Below are 8,768 nucleotides of genomic sequence, written 5' to 3'. Positions count from 1 at the left end.
AGGCGAGAAGATATGAGTGTTTGTTGTGGCACAATTTCAGCTTGCCCACAGCCTCGACCTCGGCCTCTGCATGCACCATCACCATCACGTCCAGTTCCCCTTCCCTTGCCACTCATCTTGTCCATTTTAAATGGACGACAATATCTTCCACGCTCACTACAAATGGCTAAAACCACAGTTTTAAATACCTGGCCTGTAGGTAACTATTTTGAACAGCAAACCGGTGGCAAAAACTTTGCTGACATACTAAAAAAAAATTTGAATGGAGGCCAAAAATGGCAGTATTTTCAGCGCAATTATATGTGAATGTTATCCGTGTGACGGAGAAACCACAGTTTTAAATACCTGGCCTGTAGGTAACTACAGTATTTTGAACAGCAAACGGATGTCAAAAACTTTGTTGACACACTGAAAAAAAATTTGAATGGAGGCCAAAAATGGCAGTATTTTCAGCGCAATTATATGTGATCTGTGTGATGGACAAACCACAGTTTTAAATAGATGGATTTTTAGCGCTGTAATATGGAAAGGACCTGGTTGTATTCTGCAGTACCAACAAGCACATGGCACAAAAAAACGGTGTTCTCTGGATTGCTTTTTAAGCAAATAATGAGGATTAAGATCCAACAAAAAATTATTCCTGGCCCCTGAGACCTGGGCCTTTGTCTAGAAATATCTAACAGCAGCAGAAGGCAGAATTGGAATGGAGCCTCTTGTGCTATATGCACTGCAGTCTGCTATATACACTGCCTGCCTGCCTATATACACTGCCTGCCTGATATCTCTGCAGATGGATTAGTCCTCAGAAGGACTGTTTGTTGAGATGGATATGTGTAATGTACTTGTTTTTTTCCTACACTACCTAATACACAATCAAATCTCTCCCTAGCTCAGCAGAACCTTTCCCTACACTGCCTGATTGCGGAGTAGACTGACGATCACAGCGGTGCCAGGTCTGATATAGATCTGATGACGATGTGCGGCCAGCCAATCACTGTAATGCCACAACCAACATGGCTGCGGCATTACATTGAGTGGCAGGCAATCCCTGCATGTTCATTGGCTCTGTAAAGAGTGCCAAAAATGCAGGGAAGCGACCCGAGCATCCGCCCGAGCATCTCGCAGTACTGAGATGATTGGGCGAGTACCGAGTACTTGCGAGTATGCTCGATCATCACTAATACAGAGGACTTTATTCACACAGACACAGAGGACTTTATTCACACAGATACAGAGGACTATATTCACATAGATACATAGGACTTTATTCACGCAGATACAGAAGACTTTATTCACACAGATACAGAGGACTTTATTCACACAGATACAGAGGACTTTATTCACACAGATACAGAGGACTTTATTCACACAGATACAGAGGACTTTATTCACACAGATACAGAGGACTGTATTCACACAGATACAGAGGACTGTATTCACATAGATACATAGGACTTTATTCACGCAGATACAGAGGACTTTATTCACACAGATACAGAGGACTTTATTCACACAGATACAGAGGACTTTATTCACGCAGATACAGAGGACTTTATTCACACAGATACAGAGGACTTTATTCACGCAGATACAGAGGACTTTATTCACACAGATACAGAGGACTTTATTCACACAGATACAGAGGACTTTATTCACACAGATACAGAGGACTGTATTCACACAGATACAGAGGACTTTATTCACACAGACACAGAGGACTTTATTCACACAGATACATAGGACTTTATTCACACAGATACATAGGACTTTATTCACACAGATACAGAGGACTTTATTCACACAGATACAGAGGACTTTATTCACACAGATACAGAGGACTTTATTCACACAGACACAGAGGACTTATTCACACAGACACAGAGGACTTTATTCACACAGATACAGAGGACTTTATTCACACAGATACAGAGGACTTTATTCACACAGATACAGAGGACTTTATTCACACAGACACAGAGGACTTATTCACACAGACACAGAGGACTTTATTCACACAGACACAGAGGACTTTATTCACACAGACACAGAGGACTTTATTCACACAGACACAGAGGACTTTATTCACACAGACACAGAGGACTTTATTCACACAGACACAGAGGACTTTATTCACACAGACACAGAGGACTTTATTCACACAGATACAGAGGACTTTATTCACACAGATACAGAGGACTTTATTCACACAGATACAGAGGACTCTATTCACACAGATACAGAGGACTTTTCAGGTTCTTATTTGAGGCATTGTTATCAGCGACTAGGTGTTGTAGCTAATCAGAAGTGCAGATACAGAACACGATGTCCAGGAGACACAGTGACTCCATCTCATCCGTATAACAAGGAGCCGTCAGCGAACAGGACAGATTCCCGCTTTTCCTGCTTTCAGACAGCTATCCATATATCTATTTATCTATCTATTTATCAGTCTATGAATCTATTATCTATCTAATATCTGTATATCTATTTATCTAATTGTCTATCAGTCTATGCATCTATCTATTATCTATCTATCCATGTATCTATCTATCTATGTATCTATCTATTATCTATCTATTATCTGTATATCTATCTATCCATGTCTCTACTCCAAAAATAAAGGACAGCACTCCTTGTAGAAAACATAATGTGGTTTCATGGCCCATAAGGGCTAGTGGTGACATTTCGGCTCCGATTTGAGCCTTTCTCAAGCAGTGAATAAGTGAAGTTACATCATATAAATAGAGTCATCCATCAGATAATCAATGATGTAAATAAAGTGCATAAGTGCTTTACAGAACCAAAATGCCTAGTACAAAAGACATGTGCAAACCTCATTGTATATTTATGAATAAAGTCCTGGTGATACACAGATCGCAGATTTACACAAAACACATATTACATTTAATTGCAATCAAGTACCAGATGCGTAGCTTTCAATAATCTAAGATAACATGACTCACCCCATTGGATCATACAATCGAGCGCCAAAACTGAGTGTCTATCAAATGCTACCGCGCATGTCAGTGTCAGTGCCAGGAGGTGTTCTGGCCGGGCATGCGCTCTAAGCGCCTGAGTGTATCCTGCGCCATGATTGTTGAAGTAAGAATATCAAATCGTACTGCGCATGTCACAGGCTGCTTCAGCACCACAGGAAGTGCTGCGCCTGACACAGACTGTCAAAAAATTCCCACGCAGCAGTAGTGCCGTAAGTGAGGTCACGCTCCTGTCAGTGTATCGCGGCTGCAGAATAGAGACGTCACATTTTCTGATGTGGCCGTTCTATTCATGAGATCGATGTGGGACACTCACAATATGGACTACAGTGGACAGGTGAAGATTATGGTCATTTATTATTTTATCTTTATTTCAGGAGACAATGGCTTCAGGGATTAGGTGTAAGGTGAGTATATGGCGTGTTTTTATTTTTTGTAGGGGTCGAAGACATCAGGGACAAGGTGTAGGTGAGTATAATGTGTTTTTTTTATTTTAATTCTTTTTATTCATTTCGACATTTGTTTTTTTTACTTTCAGCACAGGCGCCGCTGACAACAGACTACTGCTTCAATCCAGTGGCGCCTGTGCTCCCTATTTTCTATGACAGCAGGTGCCGGCTGATGGGGGTAGTAGTCACATCAGCTGGCGTCTATGATCTGCAGTAAGATTTTCACCGCAGGTCACTGTCACAGCTGTGGGATCATGCTGACATCTGTCAGCATAATCCCACAGCGCTCTTACCGTGGTAACTATGTTACCGCCAATCAGAGCCTGTGTTTCCTGCGCTGTCACGCAGATGACAGCCCGGGAAACACCCGAACCTGGACCCGAACAGTAACACGGATTTCCCGAGAAAGTCTGTGCCCGAACAGTAGTTGTTCGGTACGGACCCCAAACATTACTGTTCGGAATCGCCCATCACTATTCATAATCTCTATCTACATACCACCACCATATTCCAGGAGAATCATACATACAATTCTCACTATTATTGCCGGCTTCTCGTAAATCCCCTATATTATAATAAGGCACTTTAAAGCACACGTCAGCAGGATTGTGCTCAATAAACTACATACACTGTCTGGTGGACGACATTACACTGAATAATATGATACCTTGGTTGATGAAATCCGTCCTGTGGTTCTTGTGTAACCTTTACTTTCAGCTTGGAGATAATGATATGCTCGTGCTCCAGGGTGGCCTGTGGTGCTCTGCTTATATATTCATCTGTATGCTGTTATGACAGCTCACTGATCATTCACTGACCTGCCTTCTTTTTTACATAGCCCCGCACTACTAGATGCATTATGTAGAACAGGAGCAGACATAAAACACTCTTCCAATTTTTCACAAGCCCAATAGCATCTGGTGACCAAACCTTCATATCTGCCCCCTTCCATGTGAAGACAATAAGAGGTCCAGCAATCTGAGAAAAAAGCCTAATGAATTTCCTATAATAGTTGGCGAATCCTACAAAATGTTGCAACACTTGTTGTGTCAATGGTTTATAGTACCCCGAAAAAATATATATGTATAACCATTAGTCTATGAATCTACCACTTGGGTACTTCACACCACCATGGAAGCGGTAAGTGGTTCCCTACAGAAAACACTCATCATATAGAAAATGTACTCATGAACCAAGATGCATAAAATATAACAATACTTTATTAAATACAAGATAAAATACATTACAATACAAAATACAGTGGGAAACCACAAGATGGCGCCACAAACCCACAATATAATAACAATAATAATCTTTATTTATATAACGCCAACATATTCTGCAGCGCTGTACAATTCATATACAACAGTCATAAGTAACATAGCTAAAGATAATACAATAATTAAAGCAAAAATAATGACGATCCTGCTCGCAAGAGCTTACGATCAATAAGTGTTTTATGCATCTTGGTTCATGAGTACATTTTCTATATGATGAGGGTTTTCTGTAGGGAACCAGTTACCGCCTCCATGGTGGTGTGAAGTACCCAAGTGGTAGATTCATGGACAAATGGTTATACATATATTTCTTCTATGTTCTAACATTGAGTTATTAGGGGCTGGTGATACCACCCACAAGAAGGTAATGTATATACTCTATTGCTATCTTACAACATGTGTCTATGTACTTGCTGAGACAGCAGAGACTTCTGCAGGTTCCTATAATAGTGTCTGACACTGGGTTCCCACTTGATGATTAATCCTGGCGATATAGAGATCCAGTACCTAGTTTTACATGATTCCATATTGTGGGTTTGTGGCGCCATCTTGTCGTTTCCCACTGTATTTTTATTGTAATATATTTTGTGTATTTTATCTTGTATTTCATAAAGCATTGTTATATTTTATGCATCTTGGTTCATCAGTACATTTTCTATATGATATGAGCTTTAGGTAATTTAGCATTTAGATTAATAGCACAATCATAAGGACGATGGTGAGGTAGTATCTCCGCCTCTTATTCCGAGAACACATCTCTGAAGTCCGTCAGGTACCACGGCCGACCCTCCAGACTAGAGAAGCAAATTTGTACCGACTTTAGACATTTCACAATTTCCTTCTGACACCAATCAGCAAGTGCTTCACTCTATGCTCCACACGCACTATTTCCGTTATCATCGTTCTGCTCCGAGCACATCATACACACGTCTCCTCTCCGTATACCTCATACACACACGTCTCCTCTCCGTACACCTCATACACACATCTCCTCTCCGTACACCTCATACACACATCTCCTCTCCGTATACCTCATACACACACGGCTCCGCTCCGTACACCTCATACACACACGGCTCCGCTCCGTACACCTCATACACACACGACTCCTCTCCGTACACCTCATACACACACGGCTCCTCTCCGTATACCTCATACACACACGTCTCCTCTCCGTACAACTCATACGCACGTGGCTCCTCTCCGTATACCTCATACACACGCGTCTCCTCTCCGTATACGTCATACTCACACATCTCCTCTCCGTACACCTCATACATCTCGTACACATGCAGCTCCGCTTCGTACACCTTGTACACATACATCTCCTCTCCGTACACCTCGTACACACACGGCTCTGCTCCGTACGCCTCGTACACACGCGGCTCCGCTCTATACACGTCGTACAGACACAGCTCCGCTCTGTACACCTCGTACACGCACGGCACCACTCCTTATGCCTCGTACACGCGCGAGTCCACTCTGTACACCTCGTACAAGCGCGAGTCCGCTCCGTACGCCTCGTACAAGTGCGAGTCCGCTCCGTACGCCTCGTACACGCGCGAGTCCGCTCCGTACGCCTCATACACGCGCGGCTCCCCTTCGTATGCCTCGTACACGCTCTGCTTCACTCCGTACACATGCGCATAGCTCCCAGCCATCCCAGTTTCCGTGGGACTGTCCTGCTTTGAGGGCTCAGTCCTGCATCTTGTCACTGCTCAGCACTTGTCCCAGCAGTGAAGGTGGGGGTTTCGGCGTTGGAGCAGTGGGCACCAGGTAGTAGCTGGAAGCTGCAGCTACCACACGGCCGTGCTGTCAGTGCGCAATATTGAGGAGAATGACTATTCACTCCTCTCCACGCCCATAGTCCCGAATATCCCCGCAGCTCACCTCGGCATCTGAGGATGCATGGCAGTGATGTCATGCGCTGATCAGATGCTGAGATTAGCTACTGACAGACAGGACGCAGCGCTGGAGCAGACAGGAGGTAGGAAGGTGAGTAGAAGTGTTTATTTTTTTCATGTGTGCAGTGATGGGGGGCCACGCATACCAGGATTGGGGATAAGGGGGCCATGCATACCAAGATTGGGTCTGAGGGTGCCATGCATACCACGATTGGGTCTGAGGGCGTGTCACAGGTCTGTCAAAAGTGACAGACAGTTGCCCTGCAGTTGGTTGCAGGAGATCTCTACGTTTGGCATTACAGACATCTTCTTAGAGGCTGTCTCTAGGATACAGCTGCTACCTTCCTCTGGCCAATTAACACCCTGTCCTGGGGGTATAAATACCTGCTGTGTTCCAGAGGGAGGTGCCAGCGATTTTCATTACTGCTTGTGAAGGCTTTAGCAAGAGCAGTACTTCTTCCTCTCTGGAGCTTGAGGACATGTGTGCATTTGTCTGGAGTCATCTAAACCTAAGGTATTTCCCTGTTTGTTCTCCCTTGTTGTCTTTAGTGTTCAGTGGGGATCGACTAGTGCTCATCTCTTCCCTTCCCTAGCCTTAGCCATATGCCAGGGAAAGATAGGGCGAGGCACGCGTGCGGCGATTGGTGAAGAGCCAATATAGGGTCGTTAGAGGAGACAGGGTGACACTAGACCAACTTAGGAGGTCTCAACTCCACCCCTTTCCCTAGAGTCTGAGCTCCTTCCCCTCTTCCCTTAGTGTTGCACTAAGTCTTTCCCACACCTTGCATGACAGGGGGCCATGTATGCCAGGATTGGCTCTGAGGGGGCCAAGCATACTAAGATTGGGTGAGAGGGGGCCATGCATGCAGGACTGGGGAGGAGGGTGGCATGCATACCAGGATTGAGTCTAGGGTGCCATGCATACCAGAATTGGGTCTGAGGGGCCCATGTACAGTACAAACCAAAAGTTTGGACACACCTCATTTAAAGATTTTTCTGTATTTTCTTGACTATGAAAATTGTACGTTCACACTGAAGGTATCAAAACTATGAATTAACACATGTGGAATTATATACTTAACAAAAAAGTGTGAAACAACTGAAAATATGTTCTAGGTTCTTCAAAGTAGCCACCTTTTGCTTTGATAACTGCTTTGCACACTCTTGGCATTCTCTTGATGAGCTTCAAGAGGTAGTCACCGGAAATGGTCTTCAAACAATCTTGAAGGAGCTCCCAGAGATACTTAGCACTTGTTGGCCCTTTTGCCTTCACTCTGCGGTCCAGCTCACCCCAAATCATCTCGATTGGGTCCAGATCTGGTGACTGTGGAGGCCTGGTCATCTGGCGTAGCACCCCATCACTCGCCTTCTTGGTCAAATAGCCCTTACACAGCCTGGAGGTGTGTTTGGGGTCATTGTCCTGTTGAAAAATAAATGATGGTCCAACTAAACGCAAACCGGATGGAATAGCATGCCACTGCAAGATGCTGTGGTAGCCATGCTGGTTCAGTATGCCTTCAATTTTGAATAAATACCCAACAGTGTCACCAGCAAAGCACCCCCACACCATCACACCTCCTCCTCCATGCTTCACGGTGGGAACCAGGGATGTAGAGTCCATCCGTTCACCTTTTCTGCGTCGCACAAAGACATGGTGGTTGGAATCAAAGATCTCAAATTTGGACTCATCAGACCAAAGCACAGATTTCCACTGGTCTATTGTCCATTCCTTGTGTTCTTTAGCCCAAACAAGTCTCTTCTGCTTGTTGCCTGTCCTTAGCAGTGGTTTCCTAGCAGCTATTTTACCATGAAGGCCTGCTGCACAAAGTCTCCTCTTAACAGTTGTTGAAGAGATGTGTCTGCTGCTAGAACTCTGTGTGGCATTGGCCTGGTCTCTAATCTGAGCTGCTGTTAACCTGCGATTTCTGAGGCTGGTCACACGGATAAACTTATCCTCAGAAGCAGAGGTGATTCTTGGTCTTCCTTTCCTGGGGGGTCCTCATGTGAGCCAGTTTCTTTGTAGCGCTTGATGGTTTTTGTAACTGCACTTGGGGACACTTTCAAAGTTTTCCCAATTTTTCAGACTGACTGACCTTCATTTCTTAGCTGCTTTCTTCTTTCCATAATACAAATTCTAACAGT

This window comes from Phyllobates terribilis, unplaced genomic scaffold (assembly GCF_046119375.1).
Source record: "Phyllobates terribilis strain yellow unplaced genomic scaffold, ASM4611937v1 Scaffold_136__1_contigs__length_4911898, whole genome shotgun sequence".
NCBI classification, from domain to species: Eukaryota; Metazoa; Chordata; class Amphibia; order Anura; family Dendrobatidae; genus Phyllobates; species Phyllobates terribilis.
This window is presented reverse-complemented; position numbering follows the sequence as displayed.